The sequence below is a fragment of the Lipotes vexillifer genome, unplaced genomic scaffold, assembly GCF_000442215.2.
Source record: "Lipotes vexillifer unplaced genomic scaffold, Lipotes_vexillifer_v1.1 scaffold1011, whole genome shotgun sequence".
Classification (NCBI taxonomy): domain Eukaryota; kingdom Metazoa; phylum Chordata; class Mammalia; order Artiodactyla; family Lipotidae; genus Lipotes; species Lipotes vexillifer.
The window spans coordinates 1,585,439-1,600,618 of NW_006787698.1; the positions used below are offsets into that span (position 1 = coordinate 1,585,439).

General features: G+C 51.6%; 1 protein-coding gene and 1 non-coding gene across 2 annotated transcripts in view; one reads left to right on the top strand and one right to left on the bottom strand.

Annotated features, from left to right (window-relative positions):
• Window positions 1-15,180, bottom strand: part of ZNRF4 (zinc and ring finger 4) — a 69,715-nt gene that overhangs the window by 22,847 nt on the left and 31,688 nt on the right. The gene's annotated exons all lie outside the window — the stretch shown is intronic.
• TRNAG-CCC (transfer RNA glycine (anticodon CCC)) lies at window positions 7,736-7,808 on the top strand. The gene has a single exon. It is a non-coding gene; the product is annotated as a tRNA-Gly (tRNA).

Below are 15,180 nucleotides of genomic sequence, written 5' to 3' on the forward strand. Positions count from 1 at the left end.
AGGTGCGGAGGCAGGGACTATATGAGCAAACACTGGGAGAGGGGGACCCTGGGAAAGGATAGCCTGTTCTGTAAAAGATGAGCTTCTCAGTGTGACTGGGAGTACGAGGGGAGCAGTGGGAAGAGAAGGCTATAATTTGCTCATTTGATCTGTCAATCAAGTGATGAAGGTTGCTGTTTCTTTGTCGCATGCTATTTGAGAGATCTGATACCTGAAAAAAGGAGTGTCATAATGCGGGCTATTCCTGCCGGGCTCAAACCTGGCTCAAACCTGGAAGGATATGAGGTTAGACATCTTGCTGCAGACCTCGTTAGGCTCTCTATGCAGAGTCTGAGAACAGAGCAATGCAGAGAAAGCAGAGCAGAGAGACAGAGAGAAATGAGCTCCTGGATTCAGCCACACCTGAAGCTCATATCCACCTGGTCTTTCCACTTACGACCTGGGCATTTATGTATATGGCTAATGCATGGTAACTAATAATGCTCTCACCAAATATTTCCTGACCTCACCTTCTGGATTATGGAAGATTAGATTATTACTCAGCAAATTCCAACAGATCCCCAAACTCCATAGGAGAAACATATTTCCCTGACCCACTGATGTCAGTCCCAACCATGAGACTTGCTTAGGCCAAAGCAATATGAGCAAAAGTGATATAGTGTGTCAAATCTGAGCTGAGGCCCTAAGAGGGACTGCATTTTTCGGCATGCCCTCTTGTGCTACTGCCTTTAGCCATGAGACAAATATATCTTGAGTTGCCACTAATCCAAGGATGATGAGAAACACATGGACCAGATCTGGACACTGAGTACTGAGCCCAGCTGACCTACAGATGTGCAATGAGAAATAAATGCTTGCTGCTGTATGCCAAAGAGATTCGGTGAATGTTTGTCACACAGCAATAGCTGACTGTTACATGAGCACATCCACGAATGGTTGGACTGGGTGGGGCTATATGACTAGTTCTGGCATACAGACCAGGAAATGACCTGTGTCACTTTCAGGCCAGAGCATTTATTGCTAGTAAGAGAACCTCCAGAGTGCTCTTTCTCTCTGACACAGAGACCAACAATATTCTAGACAGTGGCTGCTCCATCAGCCAGCATCTTTGAGTCAGGTGACATGAGGCAGGCCCCCAGCCCAAAAAAACACAGTGACTATACAATGTGAGTGAAAAATAAATCTTCTTTTGGCCATACCACGCAGCATGTGGGATCTTAGTTCCCAGAACAGGGATCAAACCCACGCCCCCTGCATTAGAAGCATGGAGTCTTAACCACTGGACTGCCAGAGAAATGCCGAAAAATAAATCTTTGATGTCATTAACCTCTGAGACCTAGGGGCTGTTTGTTACTGCAGCAAAACCGAGCCTGATCTAATAAATAAGATTGGAAGTTTTTTGACAGTTTGGGCAGAAAGAGGTGATGCAGGTTCTGGATGAAAGTGAAGACTCCTGATTCTAATAGGTAATGTTGATCAAGCCCTTTCTATGGTCCAGGTGCTATGCTCAGTACTTTTCCTGAGTGATTTCATTTAACCCATATCCCCACACTACCAGGTAAGAATTGATACTGACTCTGTTTTACAGACCAAGACACTAGGCTCAGGAGGGAACATCACTTGTTCAAGGTCGCTTACCAGGAAGTGGTGGAGCCAGAGTTGGCCCCTAAACCCATCTGACTCAAGAGCCTGCCTGTTTCCAGGATCTGGCTTCCTCTGGGGTATGATGCTCCGAGCCTCTGCAGCCGTGTGGTTTATCATCCCATCAAGGAGACTTGAGGCCACAATAGAAACCACGTGTCCACAGGCCAGGAAGTTGCTCCAACTTCCACAAATCAACAAAACCCAGTACCTTTGCCAGGGCAACCCCTGGAGCCACTGCCCAATGCTTCCAGCTCCTTCCACCATCTCACCACGGTCCTACCCCAAATACCTGGGACTCCCTCTCTGGTGAGACGCTAAATATGGCTGGTCCTCTTCTAACTGCATTGTAACCATGTGATACATGACCAGCTGCAGAAGACTTGGATGCTTCCATGGCCCCGACCCTTAGGTGTTACATGAGCAACAGAGTTTCTCGGCTGGTGTCAAGGACTTTGGAAAACACCAACTTTCATTTCTTCCCTCCATAGCTTTCCTCACCTTCAAACACCCCCTGCCACGTACTTACTTATTACTGTATCCCATGGACTCTGAGATGCCATCAAAGAGAAAACCCACCCTTGTTTTATATCCTGCTAAGGATGAAAACATCCCTGCCAATTAAATCATGGCACAGGGAAAGAAGACACATCCCAGTTTCAGAGATGTTAAAACAGGAAAATTGAGCATCTTAGAATCAGTGAAAGGTGATGAGTTCATTGTTTGGTAACTGTCTCTTCTGCCAGACCCAAGAGGCAGGATGTCATTTGTCATGGTTGTTGCTGAGTTTCCGGTGCCCTGTTTTAACAGGGCCTGGCACACAGGAGGTGCTCAGTAAATATTGGTTGAGTGAATAAATGAATGAATGATGAATGACCTGATGCTAAGAAGTTTTCAAGCACGCTCTCATTTTATCCTCATCATGAAGCCATCACCAACCTCTGCATTTAATGGAGAAAGGAAACCAGGGCCCCCAAAGGGATGATGACTTGCCAAAGCCATACAGTCAAGCCTGAGATTGACCTTCCTGCCCCGAGGCCTGGCTCTGGCCCACAGGCCCCTGCCCACTGATTCCCCACTGGGCCATCCAGGGCAGCTCGGGTTCGACTTCACCCTAACATCCTTCTAATCTCCCCTGCAACCTCTTTTATGAAAACCTAATCACGCCCACCCGAAAGTCGACATCAAAATTACTGCCGAGCCCTTGACTTGAGGTAATTAAGAGCGTTTTGGGACGCCTTGCTTGATTAAAAGCAGATCATCCATTCAGAATGAAAATTCAGGAAGCAAATTGCTTTTGTTGCTGCCACGATGCTATTTTAAACCCACGCGCTCTCGAGCTAATAACGGCCCGTCACTTGTCACTCAGGCTGTCGGCCTGCTCTAGACCCATTTGCATGGCTCTCCACTGCTGTTTACAGCCGTCACTCCACCAATCCTGGCACCCAAGCCTGGAGGGAGCCCGGTCAAAGTATCAAACCCAGTGGGATCTGGACAGCTCTGGATGTTGCCCCCAAACCTGCCCCCATCTCAGGGGCACCCCTCGGTTTGCCTGTCCCCACTACCCATCACAGGCCTTACCCTGTCTGCCTGAATCCCAGCCTCTGCTCCTCCCTGGTCTCCCTGCCTCCAATCCCAAGCCTTCCCATCCATCCTCCCCGAAAAAGGCTCCTAAAATCTGATCTGGCTACTCACTCTCCATCTTCACCCAACTAAACTCCCTGGACCCTTCCAGACTCAGCTTAGAAGTCACCCCGACCTCCAGGCCGGCTCAGGGGCTTCCTCGGGCTCTTTCAGCTGCCTGCATGATTCCCATCAGAGCTCTCTTCATCCAGTGGTAACTACGCAGGCACGTGTCCATCTCTGGACTGTGAGCTCTAGGAGGACAGTGCAGGGTCTCTCTTGGTCACTGCTGTGTCCCCAGCACTCAGAACAGGTCAGGGCACTGAGGGGGGAGGTAGATACTGAATGAATGAATGCATGCATGCACTGGGGCAAGAGGTGCTACGGACCCCGTGGATCTCGAGACATCAGGCCCTCAAACAGCCCCTGTCTCTGCCCCGAAGCTCACCATCCCGCAGGCCTGGAGCCCTCACTCTCCTTGCTTTGGTCCCTCCTTCCGCAACCAGGGACCAGATGAGATCCCCCCTCAGAGCCTCAGCTGGAAGCTGATTGCTTCCCTGTTATTCCTCCATCAAAGGAAGGGCCAGCCCCTCAGTCCAGGTCACAGCAGATGGGAATTCCATCCACCCCCAGGGTAAGGGAGGGGTGGGGGCTCCCCTTCTGCAGAGGCTGGTGGCAGGGGTGGGGAGTGAAGTTCCAGCCAAGGAGGGGTCAGAGCTCCGATGGGAAGTCCCTCCTGCAGTCTCACCTTGGGCCGGGAAGTGTTTGGTCTCAGAGGTCATGATGTGTCCAGCTACCGGGAGGGTCATAGATACAACTTGACAATACTGCCATAAAATGCAGAGGACCAGCGGACAACATCTGTCAATGTTTTCAAACCATGGGCATGTGCTTTGGCCTAACCAAGTCACTTCTAAGAATTAATAATAATGGAAAGCAGGGACTTCCCTGGCGGTCCAGTAGTTAGGACTCCGTGCTTCCATCGCTGGGGGCATGGATTCGATCCCTGGTCGGGGAACTAAGATCCTGCAAGCCGCAGAGCCAAAAAAATAATAATAATAATTAAAATAATAATAATAGTACTGATGAACCTGGTGGCAAGGCAGGAATAAAGACGCCGACGAAGAGAACAGACTAGAGGGCGCGGGGGCCGCACTGACATATACACGCTACCAAATGCAAAATGGATGGCTAGTGGGACGTTGCTGCATAGCACGGGGAGATCAGCTTGGTGCTTTGTGATGACCTAGAGGGATGGGATAGGGAGGGTGGGAGGGAGGCTCAAGAGGGAGGGGATGTGGGGATATATGTGTACATATAGCTGATTCACTTTGTTGTACAGCAGAAACTAACACACCATTGTAAAGCACTTATACTCCAATAAAGATGTGAAAAAAAAATAACGGAAAGCAGTGGTTTTCATCTGGGGGCGATCCTGCACCCAGGGGACACTGTGAGGCAGGAGACAGATGGGCCCCCAGGGCAAATGTTTTGAGTTCCTTCCTTGTGGACTGATACTCAGACGGGAATAACAGGACAATTGAGAGAGGAGGCGGGGCCCTGCCCAGATAGAAGATAAGAGACCACATATTCCTCATTCTTGAAGTCAGGAGACATCCCTACTACACATGCACAGAAAGGCTCCTTGGAGGTCAAAAGGGGAGTGATGCTAAGTGATGGTAACTAATGCTCACTACCCATAGGCCTCTTCGGTAGAATCCATCTTGGCTAAGAGATGCGCGCTCACACGTGGGAAAATCCTGAGATATACCAAATATGGACTTTGAACCAGGCAAATCAAAATGATTGGCCAAAGGAAACCTGGAAGAAATGCCTCATAAAAGTGATTCAAACTACCAAGAGGGTACGACTCTCTCTCTGAGCCCGCCCGTGTGTCTATCCACACGTACTATACTTTTTTTCCTTTAATAAATACTTTACTTGTTTCACTACTTTCCGTCTTTGTGGGAATTCTTCTGCAAAGCCATAGCACCAGGGCCTTGCCACTGACCACTGGTCTAGTGGCTAGGATTCGGTGCTCTCACCGCTGTGACCTGTCACTGGCCAGAAACCAAAACCCTGCTTCAAGCTGCTGTAGGCCGAGGCGGCCCGAGATCAACTGGGCATTATCTGGATACATCTGTGGTTGTCACAACTGCGGGTGCTCCTGGCACCAAGTGGGTGGGGGCCAGGGAGCCGCCGAGAGACCCCTCTGCTGTCCTCCTCATGTCCCTGCAGCTCCCAGGGCAGCTGAGCCCCACGGGCTAGGTCCCTTCGGGATCCAGGAGGCCGTGGCTGAAGCTTAACTTCCCTATTGTGGCGCTGAAAAGGGAGCAGGTGTTGGCAGCTTTGCCGAGGAGGCCCCGCTCGGCCGCCTTTGTCATCTGAGCTGGTAGAATCCTCGCTCGAACCGGCCTCCATTCAACCCGCTGAATTCCACAATCCGCCTGAAAATCTCCCATTCTGCCCCGCCGGCCTGGAACGCGGTGGCTTTGTTCATCTTTTCTTGGCCTCCTCTGCCCTTAATCGCTTCTTCCCTGAGCTGAGAGGAGGGAAAAGGGAGGGTGAGAATAAATAGAGGGAAAAATAAAAGAGATTTGCCAAGCGTTCGGAGGAGGTTTGCATTGAAGGAGATTCTCGCCTGGCACTTTGAGATGTTGACAAAGACGGGCGGGGCCCTAGGCGGGCTCGCTTGGCCAGGGCAGCTGCATTGAGATATTCACAAATACAAATTCATCGGGACTGTCTTTGTGATGGTCTGGCTGCCAGACGTCCATTAACCCCTGCCAGGTGACTGCCTTCATCACTCCCTCCTCAGGCCCAGAGAAAGAAGGGAGGCTGGGGAAGGGGTTGGTATGACCCCAAAGTTGAAGTGGGGATTGGGAAGCAGAGACCACCCGGTAGCCAGGCGCCCCTCTCTCTTTGCCTTGCTGTGTGACCTTGAGGAATCCACTTGCTGTCTCTGTGCCTTGTCAGTAATCAGACCTTTAGGGTCCCTCCGTGGTGGAATGTAGGATCTGGGAGTTGCTCAGAGGGTGGAAGGTGCTTGCCAAAAGTCACCCAGCCGTCGGGAGGCGAGCTCCTAGCACAGGGGTCCTCTCCAGAGGCTGAGAGGAGAGGACAGCCTCAGAGGCTCGTCAGGGTATCCAGAGGGAGGACCCTAGCCACCATTCCAACATCATCCCAAGGCTAATCCCCAGATGGCCTCGGGAGCCTCCCCTCCCCATTCTGGGCCTTTTCTGTGATAATAATCCATCTTAGGTATGTTGTTTAATTCAGACCAAAATATTGACTGAGCTCCTACTATGTGCTGGTTTGTGCGTGGGGCGCTGGGGACACAGCAGGTGCGCTCAGCCCTCCCGGGGCTCACAGATGGTCACATGACCAGGCAGCTCCGGTCCCAGGGTGATGAGTGCTGTGGGATGCACCCAGAGTAACCTGAGTAATCAGAGACCGTTTCTTGGAGCAGGAGGTGTCTGTCCTGCCAGGTCTTCTGAAGGCTGTAGGTGGCTGGACTCAAAGCCCACATTAGCCGCATCACAGGACACGTAGCCAAGCCTGGCTGAGGTTGTTTCTGTCTCTGAGGCTCTCCACCATCCCAGAGGGATGGGCGATCGCATTTATTCCCATTTCTCAGATGAGGAAACGGAGGCTGCTCAGTGGTGAGTGAGCATGGTCGGGCCAAGGTCACAGGCCGAGTAGGGCAGGGTTGGGATCAGAGCAGATCAGGTGACCAGCACCCACTGCCCTTCCACGCACACGACTTTTACACTGAGACGTGTCAAAATAAAAGAAGCGAGCCTTCAGTGATGTTACCAAGCAAAAGGGCTTGTATCCATGGAGAGGCTGTTTGGAGCTGCCTGATGTATGAGTCTCCCGGGCTGGTGTAACCGATGACCACAAACTTAGTGAAGCACTTAGTAAAGCCGCACAAATTTATTGCCTGACAGTTCTGGAAGTCAGATGTCCCGCATGGGTCTCACTGGGTGAAAATCAAGGCATGGGCAGAGCTGGGCAGAGCTGATCCTTCCCGAGGCTCCAGGGGAGAATCTCTTTCCTGTCTTTTCCAGCTTATAGAGGCGCTCGCATTTTTTGGTTCGTGGCCCCGCCCTCCATCTTCAAAAAGCTTCACTCCAGCCTCTGCTTCTGTTGTCATGTCTCCTTCTCTGGCTCTAACGCTCTGCCTCCCTTTTATAAAGACCCTTGGGATGATGCTGGGTCACTCGGATAATCCAGAATCATCCCCCATCTCAGGGTCCTTAACTTAATCCCATCTGCAGAGTCCCTTTTGCCACGGAAGGTATCATAGTCACAGGTTCCAGGGGAACCAGGATTCTGCCTACCACACCCACCCTCTGGGGGTCATGGCCCAGAGGGGTCAGAATAGAGGATCTAGGCAAAGTCTTGGCGTCGGGGGGATCTTAGTTTCCCCATCTGTCAACTGGGGATCAATCACAGGCCTTGAAGGACTTCCCTGGTGGTCCAGTGGGTAGGACTCTGCACTCCCAATGCAGGGGGCCCGGGTTCGATCTCTGGTTGGGGAACTGGATCCCAAAGGCATGCCGCAACTAAGAATCCGCATGCTGCAACTAAGAAGTCCACGTGCTGCAACTAAGAAGTCCGCGTGCCACAACTAAGACCTGGCACAGACAAAATAAATTAAAAAAAAAAATTCCCTTATTTAAAAAAAAAAATCACAGGCCTTGATTCTGAGGGTTGGAAAGTTTGGCTCAGGCATTCAACACCAAATATTCAGCAGCGGCCAAGACTAAGCATGGCCCCTGGACCCATGGGCATGATATTGATGGAATGGAGCATAGTGGAGGGCGAGGGAAGGCTTCTCTGAGGAGGGGACCTATGAGCAAAGCACCATATAGAGAAGCAGGGGAGGGTGTTTCAGGAAGTGGAAATAGCAAGTGCAAAAGCCCTGAGGCAGGTTGGTGCCTGGTATCTGTGAGAATCAAAGAGGAGACAGGAGAGATTGGAGTGGGTTTCCTAGAAGATGTGGGGCTGCAGCATGGGCAAAAATCAGGAGTCTGACGAGCCTAGAGGGAGGGAATGGAGAAGGCCAAGGGCAGCTGGTGAACAGAATGGAAGGTACAGAGGTAGGCTCAGAAAGCTCCAGCATTCAGAGCCTTGACTTTGCCCTGGGAGCCCAAGGGAAACCCCAGGAGGGTTGTGAGAGGGAAGGGAACTGCCAGGGCCCGGCACTCAGCCTGATGTTTAAGAGCCAGCCAGTACAAAAAAAAAAAAAAATTAAAAAAAAGAGCCAGCCACCCTGCCGTGTTCGAATCCCAGATCTGCCAGTCTCATGCTGTGTGGCCTTGGGCAAGTCACCTTACCTCACTGGGCCTTGTCTCCCCATCTGTCAAATGGGGATAATGGTAATGCCAACATCACAGACCTGTGTGAGGATGAAATGAATAAATCGATGATAAGCTCTGGGCTTGGAGCACAAGAAGGCAGAGGCCAAAGGCTCATTTACTTTGAGGAAAAACTCACCCCTAAAGATCCTGCAGCTGCTTTTGTCCCAGCCTCAGGTTTTTATTTTCTTTGATGACACATGTGTCCGTGTCCCTGGGCAGGGAACTCCCTACCCCGCCCAGGATCCACTCACAATGGGGGCAGTCGGGGGTGGGATGCAGAAGCCACAAAGAGGGGGCAGAATTAATCACGGCACCATTCGTGGGAGGCACCTCGGTCATTGCAAACAATTTAATAACAGGAAAAAAAAAATGAACTGCTGCCCTGGGAATTAGAGGGAGGTAATTCACATCAGAATTTTGTTTCTTACTTTGTTTAAGAAAAAGGGCACAATATAATCCTGTTGTTCTTGGGCCCTGGTCCTGGGTTCGAACCAGACAGAAGCGCTCTAAGGAAAGGATGTCTCTTTAGGTGGGGTCCTCAAATCCACCCACCCACCCTCCAAGTCACAGAGGTTTTCTCTCTTTAAGGTACTTCCCAGGTCTTGTGTTCTGCCATCACGCACGGGTCATCCCTCTTGTTTCCCCTCGGAGTCTGCCTTGTGCGCAGTAGGGACACAGAAATGCTGGTTCAATGGAACTGAGTTGCTGCAAGGGGCCAGGGAGAGGCTTGAGGTGGGGAGTCTGACTCCATGCTGTCACTCGGGTACTTCTTCCTTCAGTAAATATTTACTGAGCACCTACTGTGTGTCTGAGCCTGTGCTGGGCGCTGGGGACACAGAGGAGCCCAAAATAGACTTTTTTTTAAAGTTTATCCTTGTGGAAGGATTTGGGCAGGCTGAAAAACAGGGTGATGGGAGTTATTTGGGAGGTGCTCAGGGTGAGGGGACCTGACCCAGCGGGGGCGGGGGCATCCTGGAAGACTTCCCGGAGGAGGTGACTCTGAGCAAAAAACCTGAAGGATGAGATGGGAGGAGCTAAAAGAAGGGATATTGGGTACAGCAAAGGCGTGTGGGGTGGGGAAACTATGGCTCCTTCAGGCAATTGGAGGGTGCATGAGGGGTGCTGGGGGACCAGGGAGTAGGTGGGAGTGGGGGGCTACAGTCAAGGCACAGCCATGGGGCAGAAAGGAGAAGACAGATGGAAGAGAGGCTTTGGGGGGAGAGCAGGCAGAACCTTGGGACTCACAGGCTGTGGTGGGAGTGAAAGTGAGGCAGGGCAGGAGGCTGACATCTGGGTCTCCAGCTTGGGGATGGGGGCATGGTGGGGCTACCTCAGAGATAAGGACCCAAGAGGAGGGGCAGGTTTGCAGGGAAGACGCTGAGGCCAAATTGGCCCCTGAGGAGGGAGGCACTGGGGGACATCCAGGGAGAAGCCCAGGGTGGCAGCTGGTCCTGCAGGGAGGGGGTTGGACTAGAGTCTGAATGTCTGGCATCCATGCAGAGCTGCTGTTCCCCTTGCCTAGAACACGCTTCCCTGCAGCCTCCATCCAACTACAGCCTGGAAGCTACCTCCACCTGGAAGCCCTTCTGGGTTCCCACAATGCCCGTGCCTCCCCCTTAACAGCTGGGAGCGTGCTTTGCTGTCACTGCCTGGTCACAGTGAGCCCTGTAAAGGTGGGGCTGGGTCCGTCTTAGTCCCGCTGTGTCCCCAGCACCCAGTCGGAACCTTCAGCCTGCCTGTTACAGGAACCAGCGGGTCTGTCATTTTTGCCATTACGTGCCTGGCACCCAACAGTGCTTCTGTCACGTGGTCGGGCCCTTCGGGTAACTCCCCTGCCAATCATCTAATCCCATGAGGTTCTTCTTTGAGGCCCAACACTCAAGGCATCTCAGAGGCAAATGAGACCCAGGCCACTTCTAGCTGCCAAGGCCCCCGAAGAAAGCAAAAACTAAAGAAATACCCAAAGCACTGGTTTATTTTAACAGAGAATGTTAATCATGAGTAGATGCTTCTGCTGCATGCCACACACAATCTGGTGCATGTAATTACGCTCTTCACGAGGTCATGACATGATTTATTTTGAATTAATAATTCAAGGCACACCAGAGACGGGACTTGCCCATCCACTGACAGGTATGAACTGAGCACCCACTACGTACCAGGTAGTATTCTAGGCACGGTGACAGGATGACCAAGACAGTCCCACTCCCAGCCCTCACACAGTTCAGTGAGAGAGACAGGTAAGAAATGCATTGGCAAATAAACAAACAAGAAAATTTCAAACTCTGATAAGGTCAGAGCCAAAATAAATAGAATGGTGGGGTCGAGAAACCCAGGGGTGCTATTTAACCCAGGGAAATCAGGGAGGGCCTCCAGGAGGAGGTGATATTTGAGCCAAGAGAATTGAAAGTTGAGATGGAGCCAGCCATGTGGATATCTGGGCAGCGGGCACAGCATATGCAAAGGCCGTGAGGCAGGACCGGGCCTGACATGTTGGAGGAATATTCCATCCCTCCTGAGCATTTGTTACTGTCACACCCACAACCCCATATGGAAAGAATCTGAAAAGAAGACCTTTGAGGCGCTCTGGGAAGACCAAATTATCCTCACCTCCTACACGGCCCCAGCCAGACGCTGGCACCCCCTTCTTGACCAAACCCCTACCCTGAGCCTAAGGATGGCGCCCCCCCATCTTCCAAGCATCTCCTGGCTGCACCCCCAAGCTGTCCCACCCTTGTCCTGGCTTCTGCTCCACACATTGAAAGCTCCAGCCAGAGCTACCCAGTGTTCCCTCCCAACACCCACAGCTGTCTCTACCATCTCCCACCTGCCGGGACTGGGGTGGGGGGGTCTGCAAGAGAAACCACATATCCGTGGTGCCCCCAATGAGTTTCTGGACACCTAGGGGAGAAAGGTCATGACCACATCCACTAAATATGCAAGGAGAAGTACCGTGATTGTCACCGTGTCTGGATTCCACCCCTGCTGGCCTTGTAGATGTCCCTGGGGATTCCTTTATTCATTCAACAAACACTGGCTTGGTGCCCCCTTTAAGATTAGTCTAGGACTTCCCTGGTGGCGCAGTGGTTAAGAATCCGCCTGCCAATGCGGGGGACACGGGTTTGAGCCCTGGTCTGGGAAGATCCCACATGCCGCGGAGCAACTAAGCCCGTGCGCCACAACTACTGAGCCCGCGTGCTGCAACTGCTGAAGGCCACGTGCCTAGAGCCCGTGCTCCTCAACAAGAGAAGCCACTGCAATGAGAAGCCTGCGCACCGCAAGGAAGAGTAGCCCCCGCTCGCCACAACTAGAGAAAGCCCCCATGCAGCAACAAAAGTCCCAACGCAGCCAAAAAAAATTAAAAAAAATTAGTCTAAACCAGGCTGAGCCCCAGTCCAGGCTGGGATGCTAGATTCTACCCCACTCTGAGCCTCAATTTCCATATCCATCCTTGGAAGAGGCTGGACTCCTCGCAGTCTTGACACTAAATCCTAAACCCAACCCTAATGTCCCACTGCAGGGCCTGGACAACCCATACCAGTCTGGCCAGATCCATAGAGCAGGGCTCCTGACGCACCCTCACCCCTCAGAGCCCCCAGGACTGGAAGTTTCCTGGGGCCCAGGGCAGCGAGTGAGCAGGTGAGGGTTAAGGCCCTGGTAGTGGATGGGCCTCAAACCTCTCTACTCTTGGAGGCCCTGCCGGGCGCTCCATCTTCTGCCCAGTGGGGGCCGCATTAGCCTCTCAAAACCTATTTGTGGGAAATTAGAGCAGAGGCCTCTGCGACAATCATGGGTCATTCTCGTCTCCGCCTCCCAGGCTCTCCTGCAGTGATGATAGCCCGGCAGCTGGTCTGGGCAGGGGGACACAGGAGGACTGGGGGATCCCAGCTGGCCGGCTGCAGCCCAAGGCCTTCTCCAAGCCAGCCAGGGAAAGAAGAGTGCAACCACTGGGAGTTTTAAGGGAGTCGCTTCTCTGCTCCACCACCTTTGATGGCTCCCAGCTGCCAAAATTTCAGTCCAGATGGTCCAACTTGATAAATAACAAGTCTTGGCAGCACCAGGGGAGAAGCCCACTCTCCCAGCTCTCCCTATTTCTTCCCACCAAGTTTGTGGGTTCCCTGAATATCCTCCAGCCTCTGTGGCTCAAGAGGCAAAGTTGGGCTTGGTTTACATTTTATTTAGAAGTAGGGTGGATTTCAGGAATGGTTTGATCCAGCATTTGAACTTGTCATCAAGAATCGAAGTGTACTCTGTCTTCTGATACCTAGTCCCAATCTCTTCCCCAAATTCCTCAAGCTCTTCCACCCCCAGGTTTTTGCTCACACCTGGCTGGCCTGTTTCACCCCTCCTAACCAACCCCCCACCCATTCCACAGCCCACATGTCATGCCCACAGGCAGCACAGCAGTGCAGTCCCTGGAAATGAAGGTCAGGAAGTCAGCTGCTACCCAAGAAAAGAATTCTCTGCCCTTCTCGAGGCCTCAGTTCCCCACCTGGGATAAGAGAGGCTTGAATTCAAGGATCCTTAGAATCTCTTTCATCTCTGAGGTTCAGTGAGTCTGGGGCCCCCATAGGAGGTGCTCAACAGGGATTAGTCCTCTCAGTGGCTATTTTAGTCATGGTAATAACAGCTAAAATTAGCACATGCTTCCTATGAGTAAGGACCATGCTAGGTCCTTTGGTCTGTGATGAGGTGAGTTTGTTCGTTTGTTTGTTTGAAGGATTTTTTGATGTGGATCATTTTTAAAGTCTTTACTGAACTTGTTACAATATTGCTTCTGTTTTATGTTTTCATTTTTTGGCCACGAGGCATGTGGGATCTTAGCTCCCCAACCAGAGATCAAACTCGCACCCCTGCATTGGAAGGCGAAGTCTTAACCACTGGACCACCAGGGAAGTCCCTGAGGTGAGGTTTTAATCCTCACCTCCTGTATAAAGTACGTGTTACTGTTAGCTCCATTTTACAGGTAAGAAAATTGAGGCCCAGAGAGATCCAGCATCTTGCCAAAGGTCACACAGCTGGTAGGTGGTAGAACCAAAATTTGGTACCTGTGAATCTCATTCCAGACTCTACAACCTTAGCTCCCATGCTACAGCACCTTTGGATCTCCTGGCCAAGATTTCTGGGTTCAAATCTTCAATTCAGGCAACAAGAAGGTGGATAGAAGGAGACCTTTTCACCCATGAATGCATCTCCAGGTTTGTAAGAGAGTCAATGGACTCGGTTTACCTCCTAGGAAGTCCCCCTTTCCACATTGCTGACAAAAGAAACTCCCTCTTTCTGAACCTGTGGAAAACTCAGGTTCAGAAAGGAGAAGCAATTCTCCTAGGGTCTCCCAGCCAGGCAGTGCTATGGTGTCTTATATCAGGCAGGATGGGCTTGCTGTGCGGTTACAGCAACCTTATGGAGCCAGCCTCCAAGATGGCCCCCTGAGCCTCGCCTCCCGGTACTCATGCTCTTGTGGAGTTTCTCGCACCCTGAGTCAGGGCTGACCCATGTGGTCAGTGGAAGTTCTGAGGGTCAAGTCATAAAAGACTCTCCAACTTCCACTTTGCTCTCTCTGGGATCACTCACTATGGGAGAAGCCAGCTACCATGTTGTGAGGAGGCTCAGGCAGTGCTGTGGAGGGGAACTGCGGCCTCCCACCAACAGCCCCAAGAGGGGGCCAGCTTGGTAGTGGCTCCTCCAGCCCCAGGTGAGCTTTCAGATGATGCAGCCCCAGCCGACAGCTAGACTGCAACCTTGTGAGAGATTCCGAACCAGAATTGCCTGGCTAAGCTGTTCCCAAATTCCTGACCCACAAAACCATGAGCAGTAACAAATCGTTATTTTTGAGCCACTGAATTTTCAAGGAATCTATACAACCATAGCAACTGGAGCAAATCCCAAAATCGTACTGGCCTTAAGACAACTAAGGCTTGGGGCTTCCCTGGTGGTCCAGTGGCTGAGACTCCATGCTCCCAATGCAGGGGGCCCAGGTCTGATCCCTGGTCAGGGAACTAGATCCTGCATGCTGTAAGTAGGAGCCCGCATGCTGCAGGTAAGAGCCTGCATGACGCAAATAAAAAGAACCTGCATGCCTCGACTAAGACCTGGCACAGCCAAATAAATAAATAAATAAAATTTTTTTTTTAATGTTAAAAAAAAAAAAGACAGCTAAGGCTTCTTTATCACTCACACTGTATTCCCAACACAGGTTAGCAGGGAGCCTGTGAGTCTACTGTATGCAGGCATCAAGGCAGACGGGTGGAACAAGGTGGTCTCCAAGGCGGGGAGAGGACAGGGAATTGTACACTTGCTTTTCAAAGGATTCCACCTGGAAGTGATGCACGTCAATTCTGTTCATGTTTTCTTGGCCATAGCAACCCATGGAGCCACGGCTCACTTCAAAAGTCATGTGTATTAGGTTGCTAGGGGGCTGCCATAATGAAGTGCTATCAACAAAGTGACACAAACAACAGAAATTTATTATCTCACAGTTCCGGAGGCCAGAAGTTTGAGATCAAGGTGCTGGCAGGGCCATGGTCCCTCTGAAGGCTCTAGGGAAAGA